This window comes from Phaenicophaeus curvirostris, chromosome 11, assembly GCF_032191515.1.
Source record: "Phaenicophaeus curvirostris isolate KB17595 chromosome 11, BPBGC_Pcur_1.0, whole genome shotgun sequence".
Lineage (NCBI taxonomy): Eukaryota > Metazoa > Chordata > Aves > Cuculiformes > Cuculidae > Phaenicophaeus > Phaenicophaeus curvirostris.
Window position 1 is genome coordinate 5531898 of NC_091402.1, and position 22313 is coordinate 5554210.

The 22313-nt window shown below is 38.3% G+C and overlaps 1 protein-coding gene across 2 annotated transcripts in view; it reads right to left on the minus strand.

Moving 5' to 3' along the window:
* FHIT (fragile histidine triad diadenosine triphosphatase) overlaps positions 1-22066 on the minus strand; it is a 609993-nt gene extending 587927 nt beyond the window's left edge. The window contains exon 1 of one of the 2 annotated variants that reach the window (XM_069865715.1): positions 21959-22066. The gene's annotated coding sequence lies outside the window, so the exon portion shown is untranslated. The remainder of the gene's footprint in view (positions 1-21958) is intronic. The other variant, XM_069865716.1, reaches the window with a different exon arrangement.
* Positions 22067-22313: the final 247 nt, after the last annotated feature.

The window sequence follows — 22313 nt, forward strand, 5'->3', positions numbered from 1 at the left end:
ATTGTGACATGACTGATCAGAAGAAACAGCTTTCCATACAGGCAGATGGGGTATGCTCCTTACCTTTTGCAAGGCAACTAGTTCTGTAACATCAGAAGGGACAACATAAGACAGAAACAACAACACGGCCAACTGTGCTGATGTCAGTGCCTCTCACTCCAGGCAGTATCTCCTCCGCATCAGCATCTATCAGTCCTGTGACAGGAAGCTGAGATATTCCCAGGGAGCAACACTCAAACCCAACGTCTGTACACTTCCAAAGTGTAATCAGGTTTGCTCACTTAAAATAGTTTCTGCCAGGTAGCAGGAAATGAAACAATTAAAAGTTTCTAAGTTACAAGAGAAAAAAATGTGTTATAAAGTGCTCTAATTAATTTAGAACAGTGTATTCATCACTAAACTTCTATTCTTGTAATTGATCTTTACATACAAAAGATTAAGAGCAAGTCCTAAAAACCTTTCCATGTTGTCCAGGCTTGGATGCCAACTAAGACGCTCCTGGAAGAAATCTAGTTTGTAAAACTACTTAAACATCATCAGTAGCAGAGATCTGCATTACCAGAGGAAAACACTGAAATAAATATTTCTAAAATACAGACTTAAATAGCATGAAACATATTAATAGGTTCAGATTATCACTATTTTATTATGCATCTCATTTTTATGATGATAAAAATAAACAGGTTTACTTATATTTTAAACTGTAGATGTGAATTATGGTAAGAATTTATGCTCCCTCACGCTGAGTACAGAACACACACTGGGAAAATGAAGAATCAATTAGCTACCACAGCTTCTTAGTTCTGACCCTTAGTAACAACACTGGAGAGGTAAAACAGACAAGGACACCATAGCAAGGACATGGTAAAAAGCCATTTGAGCCTTGCAGCGCTGAGCCCAAGCTGGAGTTCCTCTACAAGGAAGCCACTCGAAGAGAGTCCAATCAGACGGAATCTTCCAGGAGAGCAGCTGGAACAAACAGATTTGTTTCTACCTTACTCATTCCAGTAGGAGATTCCAAGAAACTCTCTTCTCATTTGAAAATGGACGACAATAGTTTGAGACACAAAAAGTGTGGTGTGGGTTTAAAGATGGTAACCAGAAGGTTCTCGAAAATTGTTTAATGAAGAATAATTTACCAGAGAGCTCGACTACTGTAGAATTATCAAGTAGCCACTGAACTGAACTATTGTGATAACCAAATATGACAATGTTGATTTAAACGGTTATAAATTTCCATTCTTAAATTTGAAATACTCCACTATACAAAACTTCATTTGCAGTAGTATTACTTTGATACTAAACTTCATCATCTTACGAAAATGGCATCATACATACCTAGCATGGATAAGCAGGAATGCCTAAGTGATGTAGCAATAATGAAAATTACAACTCCTAGGTATAAATCGCAAGTCTCATTGAATTAAGCCAGCTTCTTATGGTGACAGTAAATGGTATGAAAGGCAAAATCAGAATCTTTATTTAATTTCTACTAAGAGCTCAAAACGGCAATTTCAGAAGTGGTTGACAAACAACATCTTTTTGAAAATACCTTTTGACAGTCTTCCCAATTGAAATAGTTTAAAGGGTGCCTAACACCTGCAGTGACACGTTCTATCCCTGTTTCTGTTCCTAACAACATCCCCTTGCCAGGGTGCTGATATATTTCTGTGGCTTTTCCTTCAGAAATGTTTTAAATAGAACAATCCATGCCAAAGGTTATACAGCCAAGGGTGGCATTTCTTGTTTATCTGGGGTTTTACTTTTATTAAAGCATGGTTATAGGAAATAAGAGCCCCCAAACAGAAAAGTGTATTTTCCTGTCCTTAGTGACAAATGATGGCCTTGCCATGCCTTGGCTCCTAAATTCATCTTTGGTGGTGCTTCTGCTCAACAGACAGTTGAAGGGTTTCAAGCACTTTGAAGGGTTTCAAGCTTTGCCTTTACCCTGACGGTTCATGAAACGTGGAGGGGCTTCAGTATGTCCAGTTTTCCTGCTAAGTATTTAAAAAGCTTTGCTAAATCCTCCCAGTGCCTTCAATTCTGCAACCAAGTTTGAGTACCTTTAAATAAGCAATTTCCTACTAATATCTTTCAGCCTTGCTGCTATCACACAGAAGTGCAAGTTACCTTTTTAATAGTAAAGAGTGTGCAGCAGTTTCTCTTGGATGAAGCCTTGACAACGTAGGCTTCATTAAGTGGACAATTTTAAGGCATATACAAAAAATAAACTACTACTACATGATTTCTCCACCTACCTTACGAAACACAAACCACTCCCTTAATGGATATTCAGTAAGTTAGCGCAAAGGGTGACTGCTTTGCAGTACCAGGCCACACGTACTTACTCAGACCAAGTTTGTTTTGTTACTGAACTTCTAGAGTTAAAAAAGCTAGGCTAAAATCTTTTAATTGAACGATTAAAGTTTAATATTTTACCAGCTATGATGAAATGGAATCCCGTTAACTGTAATCCAAACACCTTTTTGCCATTCCTCCCCAGAAGCTATGGCTTCAAGAGATGTAATATAGAGAATTCTGTTGCACATTATACTTTCACCAAGAACATCAAGCGTAACATCAAGCATAATGCATTTTTCATGTTTAGCCCCATGAACAAGCATTATTCCCAAGACTGAGAAGTCAGCCCTTAACAAAAGCAACCCAGGGCAATAGGACGGTGAGAAATACCAACGGGCTTTACAGCAATCTAATTAGGTAGCCACATGCTATGTTTTGTGGGAAAACTAACAACCTAATAACCAGATTGTCATCGGAAAGAAAATGAAAAATGCATGCTAGCGGTGAAAGACTAGATTTTCCACTGCCATCTGCATCCCATAAAATCCTGTCAATGTCTCACGGGGCTGACAGACTGTCTACCTAAATGCTGTTGTGTTTGTTTTTTAGGAATGTATAACATGTGGAAAACTATTTTAACTGAAGAATTACCTGCCTTCTTTCAGGCTGGGAACTACAATGAGAGGCATTCGTGTTTAAGCAGCAACTTGCAAAAGAAAAGTGTCCAACACCTGTTAGAGGCAGAATTTCAGCTTTACAATCCAGTCATCTGGTATTCCATTTGTGACAAAATAGAGTAAGGGTCATGGATAAGACACAAGGTATTAGTCACCCTCATTTAAAATTGCAGAATTATTAGTTAAATTATTAGTTAATTATTAGTTAAATTCTGTTTGTAGATTAACCAACTTGCTTATAGGTAGCAGTTTACACCACCATTAAACCACCTTTAGGACAGGAAAATTAACATTTTTCCCACTATTACTGCTTATGAAGGTTAACTGCTTTGCTTCCCTGAGAAGAAAACATCCGTAAGTGATTTCAATAAATACTTGATCTTAGCCAGGAACTGCTAGTATAACAGTGGATCCCAAGACAGCTATATTTTAATATTATCTGAACCTCCTAGATCAGACAGAAGTGTTATGCAACCTGAATCATAGTATAAATTCACATTTCAGGTCCTATTTCAGTCCTACTGTACTATACAGAATTTTAAAAGCATATGATGCAGTCACCTGGAAAACAGATTGCCACTGCTGTTATCTCCTTCTCCATCCATACCTAAATTCTAACATAATCTCCCAAATGTTAAGGTGTAAAACATATCAATCTTCACAAGTTTTAAGGACAATGCCTGCTAAGCTCATGCAGTAAATACATCAGCAAAGATGATCAGATGAAAAACAAAGAACATCCTTCCAAGAGCTGTTAGGAACATTCAGGAATAAGAAAAAAACCCTCTGGCTCTTGTGGGAACACCTTTGTTTAGGAGTCACACTACATATATGCAAAATTGAAAGGACCAATTTGCGGAAACACTACATACAGCTACATTCCATCCATGGAAAATATCACCTTCCTCTTCAGTAAAGGCACATTGTGCATAACCCTACTACTGTGCTCGACAAAAGCATGGCAATTCCTGACTTATACATCAATAATAATTTTCCATACTATCAAAAACTGAGGAAGCAACTTAGAACTCACAGTCCTGATCCACATGCGACTGCAGTATCACCCTGGCTGTACGTGAAGTATTTAAAACAACACACTACAAAAAAATCATTCTAAGAAGTAATAATGGGAAAAATTACTCCATTTAGCCACTCGCCTTATGCATAAAACAGGATGTGGTATCAACACATGCACTGAAGCTTACCCACTACTGCTTCATTTTTACTTCCTTTCTCAACAATTCGTCTTGCTGACATCCCCCTCAAAAAAACCCACACTGTAAATGGACAAGTGTTCCTCAAATGATGCAATGATTTAACTTGCTGCATTGTGGAGCTCTGACAAAGTGGCTGCTACAAATACAGTTTGTTTTGAGCCACAGAGCTATGACAAAAACTTGATGATAGAAACACAGCATGCATTCCCTTTTTTTCCTCCCTCTCATTTATTTTTTTTTCCTTCTCCAGGCTTTCAGCGAACCCTGTTTACAGTGTGAAAACCTACTTTTCCCTCAAGCGCTCTATTCTAAGAGCTTTTTCTTCCTGTCCAAGTTATTTAAAACTACGTAATCGTTATCAATTCATAGCAGAGCTCCCAGTGATGCCATATCTGATACTGCTATAAACTAGTTACCGCATAAAGCCCTTATGCAGCATTGCTTTGTTTCATCCATAAATGGTATGCTACCACTCGAACACTTCATCCTCAAAACAAGAGCTTCAGAATGAACAGCTGCTTAACAACTAGTAAGTAGCCAAGTGCAAAAAAAATTAAAAATAATTTAAATACAGCATGCTATTCTAATTCAATACAACAAAAAAAATTCCTTCACTGTCTCATTTCAGAGTGGATATACCAGAAAAACAACAGAAAACGCTGGGTTTATGTACACTGATAATATGGAAGACAATTCTTGATGTAACATCCGGTCCTCATTTTATCCCCCAAGTCACAGAAAAAAAAATAAAACATTTTTCTCCCCATCCCAGGAAACAGATTAGGTAGGCATGACATTTTTCCACTTCACTGTTGCATGCATTCCTAAGCTTTCCTTTTGTAGCATTTATGAATTCAAACAGTGCTAGGGTTAAGCTGGAGCAAAGCAATTTGGCATGCTTGCATCTGCTTTTAGCAGGGAAAGCAAAAGCAATCCATGAGGTCTGGACTGACCTGAAAGCACAAGCACTTATTTGGAGATTCTAAGGGCTTATCAATTGTGTTTGGTAAGAGGGAACCTAAATTCGATCACACTCGCGCACAATGTCACCTTAATTCAAGCAATCACCTCTCCATTTTTCTGATGCATACAGAATATAATTGGTGTTCTATTACTATAAATATTTTCACTCTAAAAAGGACATATTAACCATACATTCCAATTCACCATGCTGCTTTCTACCAGACAGCAACAGGTTTCCAAAGTCAGCTACTTCTAAATTCAGGACATTTATTAAAACATTAATTAAATCTATGCTGTTGAATGCAATGACATTTTCGAAGTGTATCTATGACCCAGCAATGTCTTCCATAAACAACTGTCCCAGAAAAATATTAAAATCCATCACCTCACAAGCCAACAGCTACTACAGGAAACTGTCTTGAAAATCTCAGATATAGAAAGGAGGTAGTCTGAAAAGCAGGTCTTGCTGTTTTCACCAAATAAGCCATTTCTAAGTTAACCTGCTGAAACACAAATGCACTAGGAGAAGTATCTACTCCTCTAGGAACTGGACACTGCTACTCTGTGTCAAGGTAGGACCATTCCCATTCCTTTGTGGAATCTGAGCAATTATTAGCATTTCCAGCTCTCAAGTCCAGGTAGGCAGGGAATTTTTACAGGGACATGTAGTGATAGGACAAGGAAGGTGGCTTTAAATCAGAAGAGGGGAGATTTAGATTAAACATTAGGAAGGTGTCATTCATGCTGAGGGTGGCGAGGCACCGGAACAGGTCACCCAGAGAAGTGGTGGATACCTCAGCCCTGGGGGTGTTCAAGGCCAGGTTGAATGAGGCTTTGAGCAGCCTGATCCAGTGGGAGGTGTCTCTGCCCATGACAGGGGAGTGGAGCTGGACAGGCTTTAAGGTCCCTTCCAGCCCAACGCATTCTATGATTACATGAAATGCCTTAGGAATAATTAGTAGGGAAACTTTTACTGACTCTCTGTGACAAAGACCAAATTTAGATCCACTCAGTGCAAGCAGTCAAACAATACAAATACACAGTCTGTTGCTTTCCAAATGGATTGCTTTTCCTGAATGCAGCTGCCTTCCCACCTAATAAGCATTACTGCCAGGCAGGGACATGTCAGTGATCGAGATTTTATTATTCTTTTTTCCTAGTTTAATAACTCTTCCTTCATCCTTTTTTGTACTTCCCTGGCTATTTCCTTTAACTACTGGAAAATCTGAGACTATTTAACAACTGGCAGCACAAAGAATTCATTCTCAGCGACATGATAACAAGTCCAACCTCTCACACATTCTAGGCACATCAATATCCTATATTTGAATACACCCTGGTGTCCTGTAGCCCTGACTAATGTTGTCTCTTGTGCTTTTCCCTGTTAGAGTACTGCTAAATCAGGATTTAAGATTATTTGTTTCCAGATAGCCAGTATCTCAAACATCCAACACTATTTTTATCACTCAGTCCCCTTTGATTCCCTCAGAACTTTCTAGCTCAGCTACAATTTGTTCTTTTAGTATTCCAAGCCAAAAGCAGACTTTTTTTCCCCCCTCCTACTGCACGAGGGTCAATACGCCACAAAACCTCGCTCATGTCATTTGTTTTCACAAACAGTCTGGTCACAGACTTTTCTTGGAAGAATTTTTCCTTCTTTTTGGAATGAACTGTCTTAGAAGAGAAGCTGGACATTAACCCTTGAACACCTCTAAGAAATTGAGAGTAATCTGTAATGTGCACAGCAGTACAAAGGCACCTGTAATGCACCACAACATTCTTACTCTGCTGGTATTTCAGTAGTCTATTCAAACTTGAGTATGTCTTATCTTTAGGTTTAAAAGGCTGGGCTGAGTAGCTTTCTACGTGTACCTCTTCAGCAATTTCCACGGCACAGACATTTACACCACAGAACACGTTCTCAAAATTTCTAGGCCTGGCTGTCTCAGTTCTACAGATTACAGAAAAATGACTGGTTGAAGGCTACATGTTGTCAAGTCTACTCCTTCCATTCTGCCCACATAGTTGATTCCATTCTTGGGTCAGATATACAGAGTTTCCATGGTTTTTGCTGGCTGCCCAAAAACATGCCTGATTTTGCAGTGTCTCTAACAAGCACATGCGCGCGCACACACACACACTCACTCATGAAGAAAATGACCGCTAGCCTCCAACAGGAACAAGAACTGTGGTAGCTCTTTACAACTACCAAGCTGAACTCAAAACTGCAGAAGGAAAGACACCTGCACTCCTTTCTTCTCAATGTTGCCTTGAAAATTTGTGTTTTCGGTCTCTGAGGCCAGACTAATCTCACAGTTCAAACACAAGCACGCTCAGGGAACTGGGAATTCAAGCCACATTATCACACAAAAAGACAAACTGATCCAGTTCACCAGGCCTGCTCAGGGCTCAAAAGCAAAGCAATCGGGCTCTCGCCGAGACACAAAGATCAACGCATACAATTCCATTACCACCAAGCACAACTGTCTGCAATCGAGATTCTTCATCACTATCTTGTGATCACCTACCGTCTGCTTAACACCCTACTAACACAGCCATATCTGCACTGCCTCTTCAATCCAAATTCAATTCAATTTTCAGTTTTCTTAATTTGACATCAAGCCCAGATTAGCAGCTTATGCTAAGGGGCAAATCATAGCCTGAGCTCAGCTCAGTGCTAAAGGGGTGAGACAGCAGATTCAGGATGGAGCCAGGTCATATTCATCAGTTCACAGTGAAGGTGCGAAGAGCTTCTATCTGATGGACTAGAACACCAAAAAACTAACTAAATTAAAGATAAATATAACATGAATATTTGGTTCACAATTCACCTATGGCATGCAACACCGCAGGTACCATGTTAGCTGTAGTTAAACAGGAGATTCAGCAGGTACAAACAGCTGTCAGCCTACAAATTGCTGCTGCCGTGCATGCGAGTACACTTTCTTGCTTCTCTTAAAAGTCTTCCTTTGAAAATACTTCTATTCACTGCAAATATTTGTTCCAGTATCTTTTTTTTTTGTATTCGTCTACCTAGAAAGAGCTTAACTGTGCATATAAATATTAAAAATGAATCTATCATGTCATAAAATGCAAACATGGTTGGGGAAAGAAAAAAAATCAAACTCATACCACAGTATAGCATACACTCATTTCTTTTATGTTATACAAATTTGTTGCTTAACAAATGTTTAAACAGTTGATCATAGTGATTTACAATTGATGACACCACAAATTCATATCAATTTAAATTTCACTGCATAATGTGACTATCTTGAATTTCTAAATCTTCCTCTAACGTTGAAGGCTGCTTTAGTTCTTGCAGTTGAATTTTTCTGAACTGACAAGACAAAACCTCAAAATGAGAAAAAAAGAAATTCATAAAAACAAGTATAAGATTATGGGATATTTTAATTCGACCAAAAAACCTTATTGATGAAAATGGGTCTTTGCCAGGCTGTCTGATGTATTATCCAATCTCTTTTTAGCAAAAAACTATTTCTACTTTAACCATTAATCAAAGAACAATTAAGTTACACATTTATGACTAAGTACAGAATGCTGAATTATCTTCAAAGGAAAGACTAAAGTTACTGTGATACTTTATATGCAAGCTACTATTATGCTTTGCTAGCTAAATGTTAGGTATTTATCCACGTAATAGACAGTGAAAAACCTACCGCTATGCAATACACGCATCTGAATTTCCTGCCTTCTGTAGAAATGCTTGGTGCTACATAAGCATTACATAATGCTTGGTTACTACATAAGCTACATAATGCTTGGTTACTACATAAGTGAACCTCATGCAAACTCAGAAGATCCATAAAAAATGGATTTTTTTAATTTGGTTTTTTACCCCAACTGGCATTATTCAGCTGGGACCAGAAGCAGTACCAGTGCATTTATTTTGAAATACGCTGGCATTAATCTTTGCAAACATAACTACACCAGAATAACTGAACCACTGTGAACAACGCAGAAGTCAGCACTCATTTCCTAAGATTTAGTGACCCTCAGCACATCAACTTTCTTTACATTTCCCCTCTGTCACTCAGCATTTCTGTATGATAGGAAAACCAGGTGGCTAAAGAAGTTGTCCTGTCAGCTTAATCTTTAATCTACACTCTTAGATCTGTGAGTATAACAACAAAGAGGGTAAAGCAACGTTTGTCAATGCAATGGAATAAACACACTCAGTTCTAGAGTACTTTCTTTCTGTACTTCAAGGCTACAAAGAGGTAATACATATATAAAAGAAATGATCTGCCTATCAGTAAAAAGAGAATGTTTGCCCTTTATATTAATAACCACATTCACTTTGTTCACCTCCTACTGTATGAAAAAAGTCCGTACTGATAAGAGGCTGTTTCTCTGTGCTGATCTAATGACACCAGTTTAGTCCCTAACACCAAAGCCAGCAGCCCTGCACACAGAGAGGAGCCAGGGCTAAAGCCAGTCTGGCCAGCACCTGTTTCCGCTGAAGTTACAGACGACCTGTCCTGGGAGACAGCTCAACACAGCCTAAAGATCAAATAGTGCAAACCAAACTTTAATCTGGAAGATGATTAGCCATCAAAGGAAATGAGTGAAATTCACATTTCTGACACAGGAGATCAAACTCAACACTTGAATGATCTCTTCTGATCTTTACTACTGTGAATCTACACATCATCCTAGGAATGTTCTGCATAGTTTTAATCTTATCTTAGCACAACGAGAAACACAAATTTGTCCAAAACCGATTCTACTGAGTCTTCCCTTCAGTCTTCCTGGCAGAAGAATCAAGAGAGGGAGAGTTACTGGTCTTCACCTCATTACTGCTCTATTGAGAGAAAACATTCTACTCCCTTACCTCTTTTAATTTAAACAATTGCACCCAAATGACAATGATTCTTCAAACTGTTTAGACTAGGAAGATCTGGCTACATAAGGAGCAGGATACCCACTCCAACAAAAATTAGCCAAGTCAAGGAACAAAGCTGCACGTGTATTAGCTAAGAACTCAGGACTTAGGAAACAGCAACATACATCTCAGGTGTGTACAGCTTCACTATTGCTGACAATTTTTAGCAATACTTAAGCGTGCATGTACAAATTGCACATCCATGTTTTACCAGCACGCATTTGGGTTATCCTCTCATAAATCTCTCTCTTATCCACTGAAAAAGTGATCCAGGTTTCAGTCTTTTACTGAAAAAAAACCCATCCAAAATACACTTCACCCTTTATATGGTGTAGAGTTCATTACAGAAACAGCAGCCTTCTGCTGACGTTTTAAACTGTTCCATTCAATCACTCCGGACTTCACAGCTTGTTTTGGATACTCTGTGGCATTGCCACTGATTCGCTCTGGTCAGAAGCCATAGGTTGTCTTTATTTTGAGCAAAGCAGGAGGCTTTCTGGATGAATCATCACCTTTTTTTTAAGGAGCCTAACAACTTCTCTCTTCACCAACAAACAGCTCCCTGGGAAGTTCATTACACTCTCAGTCTCCAAGATTACCAGAAGTCGTTCCGCTTTTTTGTTACACTCTCAACTGTGACACCAAATGCCGGTGCTGTCTGCAATGACAAGGTGAACAGAATTCAGCTAGACACCTTTAATTTTTCAGACCTAGAACATTATGTCCCATTTCATTTTTATGAGACTTATTTCAAACTTTCTCCACACAGGTCTTGGGTACAAAGGTGATATTTTTCTTTGGGGTTTTTTTCTTAGCGCTCTCAGCCATCCACAGAACTCATCAGCTGAATTGTCATCAGCGATGTCAAGCTTTACAACGGCCCCATTGATTGGTGTCTCCCAGAGGCACACTGTAATCATTTTACCACTGATAGGGTTACGGGCAGACACAAACTCTGACATTCCCCTTAGATATGATAAATGCAATCCTCATTTTCTCAGATCTTGTGCAATTCACCACATATCCATCTATCACCACAGAATGACCCTTCCTCTTCCACTGGAGCTGTAAAGCCCAAAGACATAAATACCTTCTTAAGTCATACGTACACCATACATTCCACAGTCCTGTTTTTGATTAGTTCATGGTGGTTCTGTTCATCATCTCCTCAATGAAAATATCAGCTGGTGTATTCCTTTTCAATGATTTTTTACAGCATCACTTTGAATAAAACATTATTAACAGGCTTCTCCCCCAGTGAATTCTTAATAATTAATTCTTAAATATCAGAGGGTATTTCTGCCATGTGCCACACACACCGATCACTTTGCTTGTGGACTGCTACAATCAGTCTTGCTATAAAACCAGAATTTACAGTTGTTACCAGCTGAAGCAAAGATCTGATCTGCCTGCTTTAACAGCATGTTCTTCACTGATGTCTCACTATCAGCCACAAGTGACCATCAGTTCTAACATTCACACAGTTCCTAAACACCCGTCAGCCCAACACCAACTGCCGTGGCAGAGAAAACCCGAGTGTCATCCACATACGGATATTTTAAGACATGCACAATGCAGACATGGATGCAGTGCTCTGTGTTTATAGAAGCAACAGATAATACATATAATCAGCATAATCTTCTAACTAAAAAGGTCATAAGACAATTCCACAAGTACTACAACTGAATACAAAAGACAACCTGTGTCTACAAACCTGACATCCAGTAGCCAAAGTAATTCATATGGCTTGTTTCCAGAAAGAGCTCATTAATTAGTTTTCCTTGAAACAGCAAAAGAAAAAATCCACACCAATACTGCAAGATTACTTTTCCATATTTTTTATTTTTATTATATTTAAATATCAGTCAAGTGCACATCTAATTGGATGCAGGTTGATTTTAATTAGAATAGGTAATTCATGGCAGCAATTAAAAAAATACAAACCCCATAAGAACATACACCTTTTCTTTAAGAAGTCATGACCTTGCTGGCTTACTATTTAATGTGCACCTTCTTGTTGCCAAACAAGAATGTTAACCCCAAAGTTAGGAGTACCGAGGAACTAAATACTTTTGTGTGCATTAGGAAGAATGTTACTTTGATTCAGGAGAAGACTGCACCAAAGCAGAAAGTTTTATACTTGAAAAAAATATGTGCATTGTGACTATGCACAAATTACCTCATTACTGTTAAGACCTGTAATGATTAAAGAGTATTAAGTATTTCAACTCTTAACTACTACATCTCAGTTCAATGCAATTTAAGATTCAACCCATAATAATTTTCCCCAAAGATTTAACTTTAGCAGATGTTACTGCTGTTTTTAGATTTCAGAGCTGCAAAGCAGTTCTCAAATATACAAATCTGTTAAAAATTATTCATAATAAATATAATTTATCTTCAGTGTTCAGACAGAAAAAAAGGACAGTGAAAAGTATCAGTCAGTACTTTAAAGAAAAGACTAAAAGTCTTCTGAAACCGTATTTTCAGAAATATATAATGTAGTCACAACAGAAAAGCAAGGATCAACAAAACAATTATTCTTCAAAATTTACTCAGATAAGAGTTAAACGGTACCATCATAAATCAAAATATTTAGTTAAACGGAATTTCCATCAAAGCTTAACATCCAAATTAAAATGAACACAAATTGAAGTGTTACAAACTTTCTGTCATTCCTACAATGGCCAATTCAATAACCCTAAGTGGAGCATTACTGCTGATTATTCTAAGCTGAATAAGACAATTTGACAGTTACCATACTTGGAAATTTTACTCTAGTGAAAGCATATAGGGCAAGAAAACCTTCTTCCTGTTTGACGTGGGAAGCGCCTCTAATCAGCATTTACTGAACATTATATTTTGTGCACCTTTTGCTAATACTCTGAAAACGACAAGTAAGAATCAGTCACTGCAAGAGCAAAAAGCAGTCAAGGCGCCCACACAGGAACTTTAAAGAGCAGCCTGCACAAACCCCACGACCTAACACTGCTCTCCTCACAGAACTTCAGCATGCTCCATGCTGAGGTGATGGCAATAGCTGGCCTAAGGTACAAAATTTCCACTAATTTGGGAAAATAAAATAAAATCTCCATACGAGCTTAAGCATTTCAAATGCTAAGATAACGCTTACAATGAAAATGGAGCTGCTGCCACTGCCCTACTGAACTACAGAACTGTTCTTAGCACTCAGTCTTACATATACAACTGAAGGCTTTTAATCTTTCTTTTCAGATAAAGTAATCACAACGCCTTGTGGAAGTTAACTTTCCATGCAATCCAAGGTGCTCCATCTAGTTATGGACACGATTACATGTGTACCTCTGGCAATATTTTTTTACTGTCTATTTTTCTGGCATTTCACTCTCCCCGTCACCGGGGGTGTGAGCTGGTAGCTGACTCTGCTGATCAGCAGAGAGCTGTGAGGGAGAAGGACTCTCTCTGCCTTTCATTCAGAGAATAGAAATCTGCAAGCTGCTCAGTGTGACAGATGAGCTCTGCAAGCTGAAGCAACTTGTTCCGCTTGTCAGCCTCCCGGAGCCCACAGCAGCGAGACACAATTGTGATGGCACCATGATCGCAGAACTGGGTCAAACATACGGTCACTTTAAAACAGAATGTCAGCCGTTCTTTCTACTTGAGGAATTTGATTCAGTGACACTAAAAGCTGTTAGATACCATTAGCTTTATATCTGGGTTCAAAATGGAACTGTTACTTTGACAGTACTTGGACAGTCCTCTCACGAGCCCTGCACTGCCATTAAAGTTTGTAGGAATCACAGGTTGTCAAAAAATATCACTATTGCCCAAAGGGATTGGGCACTTAACAACCAGAACACTTTCCTGTGTTGCATCAGGGAATCTGTGCCCTTGGAGTAATATTTCCATTATGAGCTTTGGGGATTAAATGGATTAAAATCCTCATAGAATTTTACAGATGAAAGATTATACAGATATATATATTATTTTTTTAATTACAGAAATAAAATGATACCTTAACTCATGCCTAGACCTGTTATCTTGCTTAAATCATCATCTCATACAGAAATTAATTTTATTTTTTTTTATTTTAGTGGAATAGAAGAATTAGTAATTGAATGATAGTAGGCATTCAAAGAGAACTGAGAAGTTATATTAAATTATCTATTCTAACTATTTCCCTAAATATTGGAAGAGTCACATTACATTGTAACAATGAAATACCCCATGCAAAACTACTGGCATGCACAGTTTAAAGTTTAAATAACTGTGGTCTACAGACCATGCTACACAGTGGATTCTGATAACATCTAGAAAAGCAGATCTTGAAATTAAGGTAGTCCCAAACTTACTCTGACATTCAGTCATCAGAAGCTTTATTAAATCACATACAAACCCATTTGCTTTAACAGAACTACACGATGTAAAAGTTTCAGCACAGGCAAACTTTGTCCAAAGCACTAGAAACCTAGGAGGAAACAGCAGGAGCCTGAGCCATCCAACAGTAATTTCCTTCTCAATATTTCACCCATTAGTGATGGTAGCCTGAGTCAAGTTCAAATTCCCACCCTATTGGGCTCACACATATTTCAATGCACCACATTCAAAGCATTTTATATATTTTGGAGTTTGATGCATATAGTTTTCTGGTTTATGTTACTCAGTTGCCTTTCTAGCTCAACATAAAAATTTTCAGGGAAAATATTTCCAAGGAAAGCTTCTCATGAAGCTGTTCAATTAAGAAGATTCACATTTTTGTGCTGTTAAAAACATATAAATTCTTAAAAGTAACTGTTTACTTGCTTTAATTTCTAAATGTCTTTGATCTCATTCATTAATATTCATTACTCTTCTGATGTTGGACTAATGAGACTCTTACGCATTTATGAGAAGTGATTTAGACAATGTTATCAGATTTTTTCTGATTCACGTTTTTCATCGACACTTGACAATACTTTACTTGTTGTATTCTCCAGCTTTTTCTTCCAACTTCCTGAAAACATGGTCTACATCCTCCAAAACAAAGTTGAATTCAACAAATGTGTGACTAATTTAGTCAATTACAAGCACAGAACCCTAAACAGATAACAGCACGAACGCATAATGTATATGGACAGGATGAATAATGCTCATCCTCAGCATCATTTCCTTCCATGTTTTACATATATTATTTATGCTTATGATGGAACATCTCTGGAGCAAAAAAGAAAGACTATAGCCACGCCTTCTCAGTTTCAAGAATCTACAGACACAACAGCAGCAGTGCTGCTGCCAGAAGACAATACCAGCCCCTGGTGTTTCACACTCCAGGTGCACACACAACATGCACAAGCAGCTACTCACTTGCGTGCTTCACATTTAAGAAACCATTGGACGTTTCCATCATGAGCCTCCACTAATAATGGAAACACATGTCCACATATGCTCAAGAAGCTGTAAAGAAGAGTCTCCCAAGCACAGGCTGCCCACATACCTGCAGTACGCACACAGCTTAAGTCAGAGGCACCCAGGGGAACCAATGCCAGCTCACAGGCCGAGAAAATTCCTCAGAACATGTCAACGCTTTCAGGTTAAACACCCACTGCTTGTTAAACGTTCCACATCATTAAGAGTTTCCCCATTTAGGATGGTGATTTACACTACACCAATTTGAAACCACTCATAACAGCTTTCTATCTAGGGATTAACTCTTACACCACAAGAGAAATATCCACAAGCTTCCTAGTGACAGTACAGCAAACGCACAAAAGCGGAAAAGTATCAATTACACTGTGCCCACTAGGGGATACAGAGTTCAGAACCTTTGACTACACACCTATACACCAAATATCTGTACACAGAGAAAGTTGTTGCTCTAGTCTCAGTATCAAATAATGGCCAAAAAGTTCAAGGCACTAATTATCCCTAACTCTAGGACTCCCACCGTACCTCACAGGGCACTTGGTACCTAATCGCACTGGAATCCACCAACAAACCTCAACATTTCAAGCAAGCTGGTTTACCTGCATCAAAGTTTAAAAGATCTTCAGTGGTACCAGTGCCTGATTATCTGTAAAGTTACGCCTATTAACATGAATTTGGTTCTAAATTAAGAGTACATTTCTGAAAAAAAATAAAAAATAAGGAAGTCATTTTAGAAGCTTTAAGTAGCATCTAAAGCATTTGTATTAGCTGTGGATAATCATCCATTTCTAAATCTGATTATGCGCAACATCAGGCCTTCTACATCACTCTCATCAAAGCTAAGTATTATTAATCTTCCTCCAAAGAACAGTATTTTCTTACTCTACTTTTCTCCCTTTCCAGTGCTTTCTTTTCATGCAGACTAACACAAGTCTATATTTAGAAGCTTGGTCCTTAATTCTGATCCTCAAACTCACTGCTTGGAGATGTGCCATTACAGCACACACCATACTGAGATTTTACCTCAGCTAATCAAATCTTTTAAAAAGAAGTCACATCTCAGAATGAATGAGACATGAGAAGTGTTAATGTCACAATATCAGAAGGCAATTTGTTTTCCTGATACCTGGGAAAGTGAAAAACAGGATAAAAAATTTATTTAGTAGAAATTGTTCCAAGTAAATCAAATACATAAAATATTACTGTATGGATTATATTATAAAATACTTACATTCTAAGTTGTATGTCAAACATCCAAGAGTTTCCAGACTGATTTTTTTAGGTTTGTGATATCTCACTCTCACGCCGAACAGCTCCTGCTCCAGCGGCAGCCCGGGCAGGATGCATTTCACAACAGGTATCAAACACCACAGCTATTTAATGGACTGTGATTCAAACAGCACTGAGGATAAGCTGACACAGAAGTCTCTTCCATCGAAGACGCCTAAGTAAAAAGACAGTGCTACTAACAATGAACCAGTGGAGGGAAGCTTACAAATTATACTCATTAGTCAGAGGCACACAAGAAAATCAAGAGCCTCAACTCAAAGCAGCAGCAGCATCTTGGCAAATCTCCCACGAGCAGAGGCACTACCAGCCCAGGCCTCACCATCCTACTTTGCCTTTACAATCCGCATACCTGATGGTCAACTGTCTGCCCTGTGCAGAGGCAACCAGCCCAGCCAAACGCCCACGTTAATCAAGCCACTTTTCAAACGGAAAACAAATCTGTGTGACCAGCCTGTTGCTACTAATATCCAAGTGTGGTTGTGTCCACACAAACTGAAGCATCTGTTTAAACATATTAATTAAACATACACTAAATTCATCATTGGCAAGGAAGATCAGTGCTCAACATAGAAAGCCATCTATGACTACTAAAAGAGCTGCAGCTTCCTTTAAGAGATTTATATTCTTTCACCCATAAAAAGACTCGGAACAAGTTTCTATCCTTTCATATAACTGCAAAACATGTCGATCCTTGCCATACTATGTGCATCAAAACACAGAGATGCATTAAGTTTTGGTATTACGTTCATTCAATGAGCATTTCCTGCCTTATTCAGATTTCATCTCCTAAAGTCAGAAAAGAAATCATGTCAGCATACCTTTGACAGCAAAATCTAATTTGGCTAAACAGTTCCAAGACTTTCCAAGTGAAAGCAAACTCTGAAAAAAGTATGCATGTTTAAGTGAAAAATCATCATTATCAGTGTTTTGAAAATCTCTTCATTGCTATGAGTTATTAACAAAGTCAACAAAATTATTTCTATCATTCTACAGACAGAATTACAGCACAAGGGAACTTACACAAGAGTCCCTTTTAGGACAATAACTACGCACCTTATAGATGCAGTTACTTCTTTATTTAATAGAGGCCCACTTCCTTACTGATTGTCATTGGTTCTGTGACTGAAAACCGTAATTAGTTATGCCTCATTGACACACGAGTCCTTTCGTGATTATATCATTCGACCTGAACATTAATTAGCAGGACTGCTAAAATATCCAAGGGACTGCACCTCCACCCCTATTTTATTAAACCATTTGTAGCAAAAAGACAGTTAAATACTCTGTATCACTTAAATACATTATTCTATCTCAGAAAATGTTACTCTGACACATTAATTAAATTTGCCAAGAAACCATAAGTCAAATAAGACTACTGTTTAATTTGTGCAAACAGTACTTAATATTTAAGATCACATACAATTGGAAAAAATAAAATGTATTACTAATGCTGTTTTATTTTCAAATAGACCTCAGTTACAAATGAGCTTCACTAGAGAAGTTAAACCGACAGCAAAAAAAACAACACAGAAAACCAATTTTCATTAGTTCAAATGAAAGCAACAGTAACAAGGGCTACCAGCAGTAAAACCCTGACTTCTTTAAATTCCAAAATGAATCTCCTCTTGACCTTTATAGAGCTCAAGATGCATACGTACACAGAATAAACAAAATAATTCAAAAGCAAATTCACTGAGTGTGCCTGACCTTTGCAACAGCACAGATAATTTTAATCAGATTTGCACAATGTTAGTCTGCCTTGTTATCCATGTAGCAACACAAAGATGACATAACTGCTTAAGGAAAAAAAGACAACATTTTACCAAAAGAAACCATCTTTAAAGATTCTTCAAAATGCCCCACAGCCCCAAGAGTGTCAGGCTCAGGGAAGAGTTCTCTGAAACTCTGCTCCCATTGGTGTCCACCTAAAGCTGCACAGTTCAGCAGTTCTCTAGAGAGAAAAGCTCTTTCTACCAGTTAAGCAAGTTTGTCAGTGACGTTGAAGAGCTGACACCTACACGAAAAAAAACAGAAGATGCACAAAGATTTTAAAAATAGTTTTCCGCAGGAGTGGCCTCCTTGATCACCTGGCATACAGCGGGCTACTTACAGCTTCTCAGTTACATTTATTATCTAGATTTTCAGAGATGAGTAACAAAATCAAGATTTGCAGCATAAATGATCTGACAAGCAGTGCTGACTAGTAAAAACCTCTATCTACAAATAAACAAAGTTCTCAGAACTACACACCAATCAGCCTTAGCTGAAACTAGCTGGCAATATCTTCCCTCCTGGAAGGACATACGTTACAGCAAGAGCTATAAACCACTCATCAGCCACCAAAGTGACTACTGTTTTGATACCTGGAAAAAGAAGGAAACCTTATGCTTTATGCAAGCTCCAAACCACCTTACTGCAAGCGTAGTTTTACTACTTCTGCCTGCTCAAATGAGGGGAATTAACATGAAGAGCTGAAATCCCTGTTTAGCTTCAGAATATGCCACCCCCATCAGATCAGACCTTCCACACTTACAGTCACAGCAGGGTCCTGGCCAACTGGAAAACATAGCATGAGAATAAGCCACAACTAACTAAGCAAAGACACTTATAAAAAGCTGTGGTTTCAGTACTTTCGAGAAAAAAACAACAGGGAGTAGAACAGAGATGTTCATTAACTTAGCATTTACCCAAGACTAAACTCTGAGGAATGCAACAGGGCAATACAACTTTGTAGAATAACACACTTACAGCATCAGTTCAAACTAGTTTTAGCTTAGTTGGTTTTAAAGCTTAACTTCTTGACATTTACAGGGAAACGTTCAGTTTAACAAACCACTTAGATAACAAAACAGACAGAAATGAGTACAAAGGAAATACTGTTAACTGCATAAATGTGTAACTATGCATGTCTCTCAAACAAATGCTACACATGGGCTGTTTCCTTATAGAACCACCGCTACCCTGGTAGTTATCTATGAGCTGCAGGATGAGCCAGAAGTGTTTCTGAAGACAGAATTTGGTCACCTTCTCCACACTCTGATCATTGAGAACAAACATCATAACATTCAACATAGCCTCTAAACCAATAAGCAAGACAACAAAGGTTATAAATCCTTTGAAAACAAGTGTTGCTGAGAGTTAACAAACACTAAGGTGGGATCACGAACAAGACTGTTTCCCAGAACAGCAACTCCCCATTTCCATGTCACTGACTCATTATCTCAACGTGCCGCAGGCCAGCCAGCCCTTTCTGATTATGGCAACAATCACATTCCTCTTCTGCCAGACTGTTTTGGTCTTTTCCCTCCTTTGCTCACAGCTAATTTTCTCTTAGAGTTCATCTTTTGCCACAGCTATCTGATATCCTCATCTATTCCTAATAAGGAGTTTAATGTATCCAGCTTATCAGGAAGGCTGAAAGAGAGCAGATCACTGTGTGCAGTCACTTACACAGTCTGACAACGTAAGGCATTCTGACCTTGCAAACAGTCACACAAGACCCAGCACTCGGAAATGAACATTACAGAAAGCGAAACTTGAGTGAGGCCCAATTTCCAGTCACTGAAAGTAATTTAAAATGAGCTGAAAAATTATAAATAGGTATTGAAGTAACTTATGACTATGTTATTGCATTACAATTTAATAACATGAAAGGGAAATTACCACACTTCTGTAAGGTAAATTCTATTTTTGTTTTGTTTGGGGTAGGAGAAGGAAGGCCACGGGTACCACTAATTACCACAGTTCCCACTTAGGAAAGCTCCAATCTATGAAATGACCACTGGAGTCCAGCAGAAAAAAATAAGAGTTCAATCATTCCCATCATGAAGGGAAAAGAATGTTTCTACAAAAAGATGTAAAGAGAGGCAATGTTCTGTTGAACTACACTTGCAGGAAAAGCTTATTCAGTCAGAACCTGCTCTTTGTTTCTTCAAGACTTGTTTGTTTGTTTGTTTGTTTTTACAAATTCACGGAAGTTGAGACTAAAGGAATCCCAGTCTTGATCTGATTATTAGTTAAAACTGGTTTTCTTTATTCAACTACAGCTTTCAAGATTTTTCTCCTGATATCCTGAAAAATCAACATGGACAATCACATTTCATTGTTTTCAACAGGAAACACCACCAATAGCAACATCTGTTCAGTAGCAACCCCTCTCTCAAACAGCAAACCGGGAAGGTATGGAACTTCATTGTAGGCAGGCAGCCACTCTAATTTAATTGCATTTTAAGTTCTCCTAAACTGTCAGGCAAAGTTTAAAGAAGTTTCTCCTAGGAACATTGAATATTTGTAGTCACGGCTATTTCAAGCAATAGGCTTTAAGGCAGTGTTTATCTGAATTTCTTAAAAACTTCTAATTCAATGTATATACTATGCTGGCCACTAAAAGTATATAGGGAAAATTATTCAGAAAGCATATCAAAGAAAAACTAGTGGTAAAAGTTTAGGCCAATGACTTAACCATGCCCTACTTGAACTGTTAAATTTACAATGCAGAACTTGTATAACCTGTCCTCAAGACATTAAAAAATTGTATTTTTAGGCTGAAATTCTGTACAATATTTTTATGCCAATAAATATTTTTAATATTTCTTTTATGCCAATACTTCTGCACACTGTAATGCAACTCAGCTGCTGATCCCTTACAACACGGCCACATCCCAGCCTGATGCTAACGTGGAATAAATCCAGTTCTGATGCAGAGCCCTTGTGGTTGGAAGTCTGCAAATAGCATCCGTAACAAAATGACAGTGTTCAGCTTATCTCTAAAATTCACTGTAAGCATCCCACTGTCATTAAGAGCTAAGAAGCATCAGTCACTTTTCAACACAGAAATCCAATAACAGATGAATGATTATCCAGTCCACTTTGGATCACACATATGGCCAGTGCTAAAGGGCTGTTTAGAAATTGTCCCTTTTCACCTCAGATGGGGCAACGCACGAATAAAGCAGCACTGTCCGTATCACTGCAGCATAAAACTGGTTCAGAGAATGAGGCACTCTCTGCTATTCCATGCTTCCAAGCACAATTTTCTGGGTAGCAAGGCCATCTAAAACAGTTCCAAATCCTCTCCCCCTATCTTGCCTAAGCTTGTGTGAGCAACTGTGTGCAGGTTGTACAATAAGTTGGAACAATTAACTTTTCAAGTCTGTCAATGTTGAAAACAACCCTTTCTTGCTCAGTCAGTTTGCCCAGGTGTCTCCACTGGTTTGACTCACCACACGATCCAAGAAACCGCTGTAGCAGGATAACAAATGTGTTGCACGTGGGGAAAGAAACCAGCAGCTGAGATGGAGTTGCTCGAGCTGGAGTTCCTTGAGCTGGTTATGCTATTAAAAATAAAATAAATAAAATCAAGGAATTAGATTCTGTTAATAAGTTCTACTTTTCGCAGTGGTTCCATAAGACTGGCTATTCTAAAATAAAGCTGGTTAGTTAGTTAGCAGGCAGTTTAGAAAACTGATTTTATCAGTTCTGAATTAAATGATTACACAAGTATCTGCAGACAGACCCCCGTATGGAGACTCAAGCACTAGCTCAGTACTTCTTGTCTCTACCTAGCAAGTTGTCTTA